The 14,302-nt window shown below is 44.1% G+C and overlaps 1 non-coding gene across 1 annotated transcript; it reads right to left on the reverse strand.

Moving 5' to 3' along the window:
• Positions 1-13,663: 13,663 nt before the first annotated feature.
• TRNAT-UGU (transfer RNA threonine (anticodon UGU)) lies at positions 13,664-13,734 on the reverse strand. The gene has a single exon. It is a non-coding gene; the product is annotated as a tRNA-Thr (tRNA).
• Positions 13,735-14,302: the final 568 nt, after the last annotated feature.

A 14,302-nucleotide genomic window follows, 5' to 3' on the forward strand; every position in this document is an offset into this window, starting at 1 on the left:
CCCTGGTGAGGTGTGCTGCCTGTCAGGAGCTCATCCTACACTCGAGTAGGACCCTGGCAGAGACACATGCCCGACTGGCATGTTCCCTCCCTCCTGGTCGATTGTTTGGGAGCTTCAAAAGCTTCCTTCAGCCCGAACATCACAGCAACCAATGCCAACAGACATCGGCAGATGCCAACAGGGATCTGCTGAGTCTTTGCACCTTGCGTGACAGACCTCAGCAACTCAGCATTTTGGCTAATCTACTTTGTTTACATATAAACACACACGGAGCACTGCAACATGGCTCCATTTCTCTCTAGCATCACACAGCAAAGAGGAAAAGAACAAAGGACAATAGTCCCACTTCACGGAACACAGTAACACAAACATCCTGTCTCCATCAATTCCCACTCTGTGGAGTCAAAACATACACCATCATGTGATAGACAGCAATCCCATGACTGCAATCACGGAGCAGGAATTCTAACACTGCTTGCCTCCTTCATTATTAACATTCAGGTAGAATTTAAAGACACTGGTGTCCCCCCAGGCATTGGGTGGCTTTCACAAACTGTTGCAAGCAGCCTTGAAATGATTATCTGTGAAGATATTTGGTCACTTTTAAAATGTTTTTTATCGGTTTGTTGTTTGACTGTTTGCTCCCCCAGGATCCACCCGAGGAACTAGCCCAGGCTTTCTCAACCTCGGCCCTCCAGATGTTTTGAGACTACAATTCCCATCATCCCTGACCACTGGTCCTGCTAGCTAGGGATCATGGGAGTTGTAGGCCAAAAACATCTGGAGGGCCGAGGTTGAGGAAGCCTGAACTAGCCTATCATAGAAAGGTACCATTTATGTTCAGTGCTCTAACCACTTTTGCCTCCATCTCTGCCCACTACTGCCCTATAGCCTCCCCAAAAATTACCAAGGAGGGAGCTTGGTTTTCATGCTAAACAATGTTCCCTCACCCATGGCTTATAATGGAAACATCCATTGTGTTTCACTGAACAGCTTCATGTGTTTTGTCACCATCACCACCATCATCATCATTATTAAAATAATTTATATACCACCTTCCATTTCAAGAAGAAATACCTTTTATGTAATGGAAAAGCAAGAGTACCGCTACATCCATTTCTTGTGTAACAAAGACCTGCTGTGTTGCAGTTGCTGCCTTCATACTGTGAATAATTTGACTCTGCTGCTCATGATGTATTGCTTTTTAAGGTATTATTATGTGTTATTATGTGTTTATTAAATTGAATTGCATTTATAGAACTTTTAATTTTCAGCATTTTTATGGATATTACAGCATGTGTGTTCATTCTGTGGTTTATTACAGTACTATGTTGTAAACCACCCTGTTCTCTTTTGACAAAGGACAGTCAATAAATTTCTCATAAATAAATGACCATTTGTGCCCACAGGTTTCAGGCTCCAGTACAGGCTTGGGTCTGAAGAATAGTTGTTTTCTGTATGCAATGCCCCTAAACTGTTTCCTGGATTGGAGCTTTGCTTGTCTTAGAAAAATCTCCATGCATGATCCAATAGAATTTTAAAGGGCTTACGAATGAGGAACGCTGGCCAGGTGTAAAAATAGAGGTTCTTCCATTTCTATTGCATGATCTGCGTGGTGCCTGGTTTTCTTCCATCTGTGCACGTTTCAGACGGTGTAATTAAAGCCACACGCTGACAAAACTGGTGCCCGGATTATGTTTGGGTCAAAGGAACCTGTGAACGGCTTGGGAAATCTTTGAAGCGGGCCAGGCTGTGAGGTGAAACAAAAGGGATGGATTGTGTTAACTTCAAAAGAAAATAAGGAATTCAGGAGCACAAGCCATCTTTGGCTGTCTGGCTACACGACAGTGCGTGGATTTTTCCGCTCTAGACTGGTGGATGCCTTTCGTTATTCTCCTTTTGTTTACCCCTAGAGCTTACGCACAGGTACAGTACAATGATCTCCCGCCAGGAGGTATGATAGATTCATCTCTTTTCTCCTCTCTCTTATCACCTTGTTATTACCTTTGACCTCTGGGTAAATTGGATTTGGGTTTAAATTGCACAGATGCTGCGTCTCCATATTTATTCCGAAAAGGCAAAGAGTTCAGAACCTTGATACTTGGCACACGGTACAGAATGGACTCTTGGAAAATATGTGCAACTCACTCTTCAATATTTGCATTTATAGATTTCCCCCCAACCCCACTTGAAGCTGAAATGAATTGGGAAGAGGACATTCACAGGCAAATTCACTCAACTTCAGTGCTCTCGTAAAAGCATCACATTCATATTTTCACCTGACCGTTTTGACACAGCATTTTCTATTCTTTTGGATTTAACTACCTGATCTCCCCAGCTCCTCCCCCATAGACTTCATGACATCACAGTAACTCAAAGGATAGATGGATAACAGACAGTCAGCTGAATTCTTGCAATGCTGCTGTTGTCATTATCAAAACTAATCTCACACAGCATCATTCCTGGTGGCTGCTAGGAAAGAAAAATTGTGGTCACCAGTGAGTAGCCACAAGAAGAAACTCTGGTTTAGGATGCTAACATCATTCCCAAGCTTGTCCACCCCCTGCAATGCAGGAATCACAGCTAAAGAATCCCTGACAGGTGGCCTTCCAACCCCTGTTTAAAAACCTCCAGTGAAGAAGAGTCCACAACCTTCTGAGATAGTCCATTCCACTGTCAAGCAACTCTTACCATCAGAAAGCTCTTCCTAATATTTAGTTGGAATCTCCTTTATTGTAATTTGAATCCAATGGTTAAGGTCCTACACTCTAAAGCAGCAGAAAGCAAGCTTTCTCCATCCTCCATGTGACAACCCTTTGGATATTTGAAGACAGATATCATGTATCCTCTCAGTCTCCTCTTTACCAGGCTAAATATACCCATCTTCGTCAACTGTTCCTCATAAGGCTTGGTTTTCAGACCCTTGATCATCTTTCCCCCTCCTCTGAACACGTCAGCTTGTCAATATCCTTCTAAAACTATGGTGCTCAGAACTGGACACAGGACTCCAGGTGGGCTCTGACTTAGACACCTTACCTCTGTTGATGCAGCCTAGAAACGCATTCACTTTTTTGCTGCAACATCACACTGTTGACTCATGTTGACTTTCTCTTGAGGAGAGGGAACATTTGTTTTGGTGACCTATGTGACCTGTTTTGGCCAATAGGCTCGGGGAAGGGGGTTGCTTGTAATAGGCTTCCGACGTGTCCTCTATTTACAAAAGAGGTCTTGGAGGAGGGACAGTCTGTTCCACAACACACACACACACCAGTCCTTTATTTTCCTGGCTGGAAAAATATTGCAACATTGAAAAATACACATACAATTTAGAGGGTGTCAGATATGAGCAACAGACTGAGGTCAGCAAGGAACCATGTGATAAAGTCTTAGACTTAAGGCAGAACCAGAAGGCAAATCAGGAAGCAGGACTGAGCACTCACCACCCAGATTTAGGAGTGTGGCGTGGGAAGGGGTATGATCTGGGAAGAGGCCCAGAAGCCTGATAGAGATGAATGAAGGGTTACATTTGACCTCTAGACCTGCGGTTCTTCACCCCTGCTCTAAGCATAGTCTGGGAGCTTTGGGGTGAAAGTAATCAGCTTATTTATTTATTTTTTCCCAGCTGCATTGTAATTTAAAGGATGGAGCACCCTAGTTATTTTCCTTTAACTTGGTTTTCTCTTCTGACAATTGCACTAACAGACCTGGTTCTATTTATGCCATGAAATTTATGTATCTTTACTAAGGGAGAAGCTCATCTATCTGCCATCCCGTGTCAGCAGAATTATAAACCTGTCAATGGCACAGTATTTCAGAAGTGACCTATGCTGGCAGTAAACACCAATGCAAATGCTCCGATAATGTATCATGCGCAATGAAACAATTCCTGGCAAATAATAACCATGCTATGAAATAAAACAGTGGCATACTTCTGTGTCTTTAAAATAATGAAGAGCTTATACATCAACTCCCTTGAATCATTTAGAGGTTGTCTTGTTGTTGTTGCTTGAACGTTTTGTGTTTAAGAGCTCAGCATATATTTGCCTTCCTTTTTAATTCACCAACAAATGAAACTTTTACTGCCATTAAAGAGGAATCACAAATATGGGCCAGGCAAGCACAGCACACTAGCTATAGACGTGAGCTGAGGAAAGCCATGTTTATGGCCTTCCTGACACTGAGCTTCCTGGGACTCTGTGGTTGTTCTTTTCCCTTGAGAACCTAGCAGACCACAAAGCAGGGCTGGTGCATTGTATTTGACTGTGAGAATTTAAGGTGGCTTTGCATGATCTCCAAGATCAAAGGGAGCATGCGTCTGAATTAGGAATGGGCAAATTGGTCGATTTCTGTTTTTCTGCAGTTTTCATTTTCCCCACACCACTCTTAAGTTCTGTTCTCAACATTAAACATCTGTTTGCAATTAAAAACAACAACAAATCAAGTTTGCATGAAAATTCAACAGCATATTTGCACGAAACTCTCTGAACAGGTATGCAATTTTGTCCACAATCTTTCTATGCAATTTTGCCTAATATGTGCATTTTTGCACAGCGATTTCCCCTTGTAAAATGTATTTCCATATGCTATTTTCACAAACACAGGCATTTCTATACACACTTTATGCTAACATACTCATTTTTGTGTGCATTACTTGGCAGGAAAAGCGCATTGTAAAATTCAGAGAAGTGGGCATTTTTAATAATGGCTCTGTTTCATGTCACATATTGTTTCAGAAAGTATTACTTTGGTGCTGTTTAGGACTAATCAAGCACTAAATGGCTTGGGCCTAGGCTACCTGAAAGGCCTTATCTCCCTATATGAACCTATCCAGGTGCTAGGATCCTTGGGTGAGCACCTTCTCTCGGCCCATCGTTATCAGAAGGATGGTTGGTGATGACATGAGAGAGAGCCTCTGCTGTGCTCATTCCCAGATTATGGAATTCCCTCCCAAAAGAAGTTAGACCAGCTCCTTCTTTGCCATCCTTCCACCAACAGCCTAAGACCTTCCTACTCAGACAGACCTTTGAAAACTAAAGTGCAGATGATGTTGAACACTGGGTTGCTGTCAGGGCAAACTGTATTTTAATTTCTGGTTCTAAATGTCTTTTGTTCTAATTTAACTATTGTTTCTAACTAGTTGGTTTTTTTTAATCTGGTTTTATAATGTTTTTAAATGCTGGAAGTTGCCTCAAAACCCAGCTTGGGAGAAAGGAGGGATATAAATAGATTAAGTAATAATAATACAAGCTTAACTGAATTTCTACTCTATATGTCAGCTGCAGTGGAGAATGGCAAGAATTTACTATTGTGCTCATGTCCTGCATGTGTCCTTCCCATAGGCATCTGGTTGGTGGATGAAATGGATCCTTGTTCTGGTTCTATTTTCTTATTTGATGGACAGAGCCATCCTGAATCAAGGGTGGTACTCAATACTAGTCCTACCCAGAGTAGACTCACTGAAATTAATGGGCATCGTTAACTTAGGGTCATGAATTTCAATGGGTCTACTCTGAGTAGGACTTAGTTGGCAGCAACCCAAATATTTCTAATGAGTAATGAGTTATATTCTTCTTTACTTCTGCGTTTGCCGCACAGCATTGTCCTCTTACTTTTAGCCAATTTATAAATATTCTCCTCCCATTAAGATTTTGTTCCCTGGAGTCTTTTTTCCAATCCACCACACTCTTCCCCATGTTGATAATCAATTTGTTGCTTCAACATGCTCAAGCTGAAAATTAATCAGGGCCCTTTGAAAGTCTACAAACGGCACTCACATGTTGTAGGAATGTCTTACAAGGATAAGTCAAATTAGTGTAACCAGCACAAATTAGCTCCGTTTCAGAAGGCGTGTAACCCAGCAAATCCCATCTTTCACTCACTGCATGCCATAGGATTATGAAGGATTTGTCTTATAACAGAACAGCTAATTACATCTACACATTTAGAGCATTGCTGTTTTTGCCATCAACATTCAAAGACTGAGACATTCCATTAAATGATTAAGTGTATTGAATCATTGGACTTCATTCTGCTCAGTATTACAAGGAAACTAACCCAGTCAGGACATACAATGAAATGCAAATGTTAAATACTTAATCCTTTGACTTATGTATTTATCCAGAACTGGTCTTCTGGGAATCAAACATCTTCCCTCCTGCTGCAGCATTCCTTTGGAAAGCAATAGGTTCAAGCACAGTAGGTCACCTGTAGGGATGAGTGAATCTGCCAGATTCGTTTTCTGACAGTTTCTCATTTTTCCACTCTTAACTGGAGTTCTCCATCTACAGCTTGTGGTTTCTTCTTCAAAGTCCTCATGAAAATCCAACAACATTTAGTGCAAACTTCTCCTGATGTTGCCTAAGATACACATTTTTGCAATACAATTTCTCCTCATATAGTGCATTTTAATGTTGTTTTTACTAATATATGCATTCCTATTCACACTTAAGTATATAGATTTTTGATCACGTTACTTGGCCGGAAAACTGTGCTACAAAATTCAGAGAAGAGCAAAGTTTGAAGGATGGCTGGGTTTCACTTTGGGTAAAACTAAGAAACTCAAAATTACAGAAGAAAATCTGGCAGTGCTCAGAACTTTCCCTCAAAAGCAGTACACTTATACCTCGCTGCAAGAAAAGACAGAGGGGCAGAAAAATGCAGAGAGTTAGACTGAATTGTGAGTCTTTTCCCTGTGTGCTTTCCTACAGTCTCCAATGTCCCATAATTAAACCAGGAATTCTCAAATTAATTACAGATTTCCATTTCATCAGAACTGGTAAACTACAGTTACCAGTTTTAGAACAAGCCAGGATATTTAACAAACTTCAGACCATGTTTTCATATCTTGGCTTGTTCTAAAACCCTAGTTTCCTGGACATGCATCACACAGGAAACAATGGTTAGCTGAAGACTGCTGGGTTTCATTGCTGGCTCAAGCAAAAGGAGGGAGAAGCAAAGGGGCTACATGCACCACTCAAAGGCTTGCGCATATTTCACCTTATTAAGCTGAGATGTGATCATCTGAATTTGGCCAGTAAAAGGATGTCAAAACGTGGGTTAGATTGAACTGGATGTTGTGGAAGGGGCAACGGTAAATAACACAAGCCTGCCATTTTCAGCAACGGTCCGACTGTCAGACTTGGGTCTCTCCCATACACACGCGACAGCTCTGGAAGTTAATTATATCAGATTTATTCGCACTTTTAAAAGCCCTGGTTGGAGCTCAGCTAATTTCAGTCTTCTTCCAATGACACAGTTGCCGGAACTAAGCTCCGCCCCCTTTTCCCCAACAGGAAAAATGCCACCTTCTCTTCCGATTAGTTTCGCACTTCTTGTTTAATCTCGTGATTCTATGAGATCTTGGAGATTGCGCTCCCACTATTTCTGTGTCTGCATCACTATCTGAGCTCTGCAGCTGTATTCCTGCTCTGTGTCTCTCCACTTCCCTCTGTGTGTACAGTGGTACCTCGGGATGTGAACAGGATCCGTTCCGGAGCCCCGTTCGCATCCCGAACGGAATGCAAGACGCGACGGCGCATCTGCACATGCGTGAGTCGCCTTTCGTCGTTTTCGCGCATGCATGTGACGTCATTTTGAGTGTCTGCACATGCATGAGTGGGCGAAACCCAGAAGTAACGCACTCCGTTACTTCCAGGTTGCCGCGGAGCGCAACTCAAATGCGCTCAACCTGAAGCACATTCAACTCGAAGTATGACTGTACAATGATTGAATTTCTGTGGCTAATTGCTCCCTGCCCCCCCCACTAAGGAATTCTCTCTGTTCTTCCACTGTCTCTGTCCCTATCCTGCCTGTCAGAGAGTCTCGTTCTCTGACACTGACTTTCTTGCAGTCAGCGCTGCCCGAGGTCCCAGCTCACAGAAGACCAATGCTGCTTCGTTGTTTAGTATAAAAGTCTTTATTGAAGTTCAGTTTCACTTCCACAGCCGCAGCGTGCAGCACTACGTCTCAAACTTTAGACCGCCGAAGCTCCGTCTGAATCTCCTCCCCCCTGACACCAGTTTAAGACTCTAGCCTTGCTCCACCTCTTCCTTTGTTCTTTCCTCCTCTGGGTCCGCCTGCCCGTCGGGGTCTCGCCCTTCCTAGACTCTTCTGACGCTGAGTCCCCTGACTCTTCCCCCTCCCTCCGTCGGGCTTTAGGACCTGGCTCCCAATCCGGGTTTTCTGCTGTCCCGCGCGCCTGCACATTTGAACTTGGTGCGCGCGCCCAGCCTCCCACTTTCCTTCTGACCGTTACACTGCTGTCACTGCTCCCTCCTTCGGGGAGGCTAGCTGGACCTGACCTCCCCTCCGTTTCCCCACTTTCCGATGGGGGCGTGGTCAGCCCTGACTCATCTTCTCTCCCCGCTGGAGGAGAGGCTGGTCCTGACACATGTGACTCTTCCCCCCCACTGCGCTCTGGTGGGGGAGCTGGTCCTGATCCCCCGCTGCTGCCTTGGGAGTCCCCGCTGGCCCCTTGCTTCTGGTGCGTCCCCCCTGGGACCCCCCTTGTCCTCACCATCGGCGCCCCCTTCTGGGAATCTTCTGATTCGCTGGAGAAGCTCATGGAATCTCTCGGGTCACTGTCATACTCCCCTACGCTCCCCTCGGATTCCTCTCCTTTGCTCTCCATTTCCTCTCTCCCCTGTGCTTCTGCTCCTGAGCCCCTGACAGTTGTCTTCCCTGCTATGCAGAATCCTCAAGGAACCTGAATCAGTCCATGAGAGCCAGTGTGGCGTAGTGGTCAGCATGTCACACTAGGCCTTGGGAGCCCAGGGTTCGAATCCCCACTCAGCCATGAAGCCCATGCAGTGAGCATGCCTCTCAGCCTAACCAGAGAGTTGTTGTGAGGATAAAATGGAGAGGAGGGAGAACGATATACACCACTTTGAGCTCCTTGGAGAATAAGGTGGGGCATAAATGTAATAAACAAATAAATGATTATGCCTGTGTCTGTCCCAGCAGCATGCATGTGTGTGTGTGTTTTCAGAAATGCCTTGAAAAGGCTAATATGCAACTGAGGGGGGCAGGGTGGGGAGCCTTGACAAACTGGGTAGCTGAGGGACTCTAAAGTGATTGTCGGCTGTCGCTTTTGACTGATGCATCTGCCAAGAATCAGAGGCTCGTGGAAGGCTGACCTTGTGCTGGGGGTGATCTGTCTTCATGGGAACTGTCATTTGCACAAGTCTCAATTTCACAGAGGAAGAGCCCGGAGTGTGAAATGAAAGAGCCTTGGACATTGCTAAGGAGGAAAAATGTGGAAAAGCGTCAGGGTCTCACCAGTGGTTAAGAAACCATCTGCAAAGGCTCTGCTCTCTTCAGCACCACCACACATACATACAAACACACACACACACTGATCTGATAAAGATAGGCACAAACTATTCACTATGTAGACGCCATGATTCCTTGACACTCTGCAGTTTTTTTAATCAAAGGCAGCCCAAGGCAAATTGCATATGAGCAGAAGTTGACAGTTGGTTGCAGGGTAAATGGGGAAACATTGCTTAAAACTCCCGCCCCACATGTAAATCTCTGTGTAGAGGGATTGATTGTTTAACCACTCTGGGAATTGTAGCTCTGGGAGTGGAACAGAGGTTTCCTCATAACTCTCAGCACCCTTAACAAACCACAGCTCCCAGAATTCTTTGGGGTAAGCCATGACTGTTTAAAATGGTATATCGTAGCACTTTAAATATGCAGTGTGGGTGTGGCCTAAGACTCCAACTCCCCTACTTTATGTGTGACCATGGTAGACACAGGAAAATACACCTTTGCCTCTTGTCCCCAGGTCATCTTGTTTGGCCTTTATTGCTGAAAAGGCGATTGGGATAATTCTATAAGGTTTTCCTTCATGCTAAGCAGTTCTTATTTTTTAAACCGCCCTACGTCCGTGCAGCTGTAGGAAGAAAAGGGGCTAAAATAAGTGTGATGTTTTAATTGTGCTGCCTTTTAGAGTGTTGGGTAAGCTGCTTTTGATCTTTTTTGTGTGTGCGGGGGGTGGGCATTCACATACTGACAGTTCAAACAGAGATTTCTCTCTGGGTTCTGAAACAGCATTAAAAGCAGCAGACAAACGGATCTGACAGGAAGCACTGACTGATGTCCAATATTCACTTATTAAAGAATATAAATGAAGCAAGGAAAGGCTGGGAGCTGATTTGATATGTCCATCTGGGATCATTTTGGAATGACAGGAATAGCAGAGTATTATTAGGTGACAGAATTCTGTTGTTCTGAGAGGCACCAAGTGAGTGAATGTAATTTTGTGCAAAAAGAGTGGGGGGCAAAGATTAAGCATTGCACTTACTCTGGAATTTAAAAAGGTTGAAAGCCGTTCTTAGTGATCTTTGCTGATTCTTTAAGATGGGTGGAGAATGGTATTTTTTGTTGTTGTTTTGGCAAGGAAGCAAACAAACAAAAATATGAATAGATTGCAATTTAAGTTTCCCCTCCTCTAGTCTAGAAGACTGTCAAAACATTTAACATAAATTTCAAAAGTTCAGATAACTGACAGCGCTTTTAAAAAAGAAAAGTATTGCACAGAGATGAAGTTGCATGCATATGAATAGGAGCAGGGAGCAGAGGAAATAATAAGTTTAAAAGTTTCACAATGGTGAGAAATGAGTGGTGGTGATCTCCAAAGTTCTGTACAGTGGTGCCTCGGGTTACATACGCTTCAGGTTACATATGCTTCAGGTTACAGACTCCGCTAACCCAGAAACAGTGCTTCAGGTTAAGAACTTTGCTTCAGGATGAGAACAGAAATTGTGCTCCGGTGGCGCGGCAGCAGCAGGAGGCCCCATTAGCTAAAGTGGTGCTTCAGGTTAAGAACAGTTTCAGGTTAAGAACGGACCTCCGGAACAAATTAAGTACTTAACCTGACCACTGTATTGTGGATTTCACATAGGCCCCATCAGCACTTTACATTCAAAGCAGTATCACACCACTTTAAATGGCCATGGCTTCCCCTGAAGGATCATGTCAATCTAAAGTTTGTTACACACTCCTCTACCTAGGCAAGCAAAAGGCAGTATCAGTCAGCAAGGACATATTCCAGCCAGGCATAAACACCCAAGGAGGGTGCAAAGCACTGCTGATGAGAGGTGTGTCTTGGGAGGGTGTGTGGCCTTGCACTCATCGCCGCTCATCCCAACCAAGGTTTGCATCTCGCCAAAAATGCTTGGTGCTTTTCTTCGAAGAACCTCCCATTTGCAGAGAGTAAATTGGGAGCATCCAAGATGGAATTGCTGGCAGTGGAATGAATGGAACACCAACCACCACAAAAGAAAGAGGGGAGGGGGGACCCAGGAGAGTGTGTAGGAAAAGTAGACAAATCAGGAGAAATAATGTCAACAAACTCCTGCAGATACGCGAGGAAATCCAAAATCCAGCAGTGCAAGCAGATGGCTGTAAAAGCTGTGCGATGAAACAGATTACTGGGGACTCACCCAAACAGAGAGTCGCAAATGAAAACAAGGCCCTTTTTTTTTTACCGTGTTGGAGAACAGGATGTAAGAAAGCTGTTCAGATATTAAGCAGAGAGAGTTAAACGAGGGGAGATGTGCAAGGATTTTAGAAATCCGCAAGGCTCAATTGTCAGACTCCTGACTGAAATCTCAGCCTGTTCACATCCACAAAGCAAAGCCTCCTTTGCTTCCTCCAGGGCTCTCATAACTTCTGAGAAAAACCTGCTCTGAGTGCTCCTGTTGTCTGAAGGATGGTAGGCTGGCCTCACTGTTGATCTATACAAATGATTTACCCACAAAAACCCATGTGTTTCAGTGGATAGACTTGGCATCCGCTGTGAATTACTATGCAGGATTCAAACACAAGCCCTCTCCTCTCCTGTGGTTTCCAGCAGCTGGTATTCAGAAGGATTTACTGCCTCCAGCTGTGGCAGCAGAGCAGTCATCATAGAGAGTAGCCATTGAGAGCCCTCTCCTCCATGAATTTGTCTAATTCTCTTTTAAAGCCATCCAAGTTGGTGGCCATCAGTGCCTCTTGTGGGAGGGAGTTCCATAGTCTAACCATGGACAAAGAAATCCTTTCCCTCCCCCTCCCCTCTGTCCCGAATCTTCCAACATTCAGCTTCATGGGCTGTCTAGTGTTATGAGAGCGGGAGAAATACTTTCTCTATTCACACTGAGACAGAAGTCAGGGGAATGGTGTCAAGATACAGGCCGGGATGAACAATGTAAGCCAAGTGTGTATCAATAGCTAAACCAATACTTACACAGACGAATGAGATTTCTACAAACACCTGGCTGTTAGCTTGCATCGCAGGGGAAATTTTGAACCACTGACTGTCATGAAAATTGTCAAGTGGTGGGAAATATGTGTGCACTTCACGCTTCTGGTTCGCTCCACCACTAACCTTATCAGGGGCGCTTGCAAAGCAAGTCTCTGGAAAAGAAATTCTAAACAAATAGGCTATAAGTTAGCAAATAGCAAAAGGGGTTCCCAGCAATCAACTGATATACAGAACGCCCCTCAAGCAATTTGCACTTGACGGTTCAGCAGGATGGGGAGGAAATATAACTGGGGGTTTGGAAGCTACAAAGCTGTAAAAGAAACTGGGAATTTGTGGAAAGGAATTCAGATCAGCGAAGAGTGGCTAAGAACGATAGGGTGACTTTGGAGCAGAAATAGCCTTTTAAGAGAGAACAAATATGCTCATCTAATGTTTACATATTTAAACGGAGGCCTCAGCCACATGATGCATTTATCCTGATTTTGTGCCACTTTTAAGTCATGGTTCTCTCCCCCGCCCTGCCCCTATGAATGCTGGGAACTGTAGTTTGCTGTGAGTGCTGGCGATTGTTTGAAGACTGCTATCCTCTCAAAGAACTACAATTCCCAGGGTTCTTTGGGAAGAGGGATTGTTTGTTAAACCAGTCTGTTTAACATTAAATTAAATTTAAATTATTATTTTAAAATAGAAAATGCTTCACAGCATAATTTATAGACTGCTTTGCAGCATACAGCCATCAAAGCAGTATACAAGAGAAAAACAGAGTATCCAAGGCTGCAAGGACAAACTGGTTTGAGCAGGGGTTGAAGCCACTTAAGAGAGACGTCATCACACAGACTTGTTTGTGAACGTCTCTGTTGTCCAAATGATGGTGAGTGACTCTCCCCACCTAGACTGGTCATTGGATCCTGCTGGACAGGAAGGAACATGAGCACTTCCTGTTGCAAGCTGAGCCTTCTTCAGGCACTTCCGAGGTTTTGATGTGTTCCTGCAGGGATTTTGTAATAATGTTTGTGGAAAAGTGGAAATTTCAGGAGGGACTAGAATTAAGAAAGATGGCACCATGCAAATGTTGATGGAGGCAGTGGAGGCACAAAGAGCAGGAAGGGTAGAGGTGCTTGAAGAAGCAGAAGACTCCCGTATTGTGGAATTCCCTCCCAAAAGAGGTTAGACTGGCTCCCTCTTTGCTATCCTTCCGCCATCAGGCTAAGAGCTTCCTAATCAGGTCCTATTCAGACAGCATGTGCTCAGAATGGCTTCAATAACCTGACTTTAATAAACCTGAGTTATCTTACATCCTTTCAACAATGAGTCTTACTAGTCTATTTATTCCTGCACCCTGATGCAATATTTACCAAACTCCAACAAGACTGAGTTGGGTTTCAGGCAGAGTTCTCTCTCCCAATCCTTACCTGGAGATGCCAGGGATTGAACCTGGGACCTTCTGCATACAAAGCAGATGCTCTACCACTGAGCTAAGGGCCTTTCTGCTGAATAGTCCATCAAAGGCTCTGAAGGTAAGGACAAGGGTTTCCTTAAAGCAGGCAGGAAGCCACTGCACTGATAACTAGGAACACATACAATGAAAAGCAACTTCTAAGAGACTGGTATGCAAGGTCAGAGACAACCAAAGGGCTTTTGGGGGTGGGGGGGAAATAATTAGCCCAGTTAAAAGAGAGATGGGGGGAATCACTGAAGTGAAACCAGCTATGACTAAGGGCCATAAAGCAAACTGTGAGATGCAATGGTCTGATTATGCTTTTTTGACCTCTGTGGACCATCAAGACCAGAGCTGCCATTTACAATGTCAAGCAAACCAGGACGAACAAGCACAAATTTGCATAAGATGTCCAATCGGCAATTTATCCATGGAAGTTGCTTACCCAGGGAGCAGTGTTGAGAGGGTCAGATCTGCAGGCACTCATCAATATCTTCTTTTCGTTTCCTTTACAAAAGGAAAAAAGACCTCTCAGACCTATGAACAGCAACCTAAGGCTGCATGCACATTCGAAACACATTATTTCCCTCAAAGAATTCTGGGCATTGTAGTTT

This window comes from Podarcis raffonei, chromosome 8 (genome assembly GCF_027172205.1).
Source record: "Podarcis raffonei isolate rPodRaf1 chromosome 8, rPodRaf1.pri, whole genome shotgun sequence".
Lineage (NCBI taxonomy): Eukaryota > Metazoa > Chordata > Lepidosauria > Squamata > Lacertidae > Podarcis > Podarcis raffonei.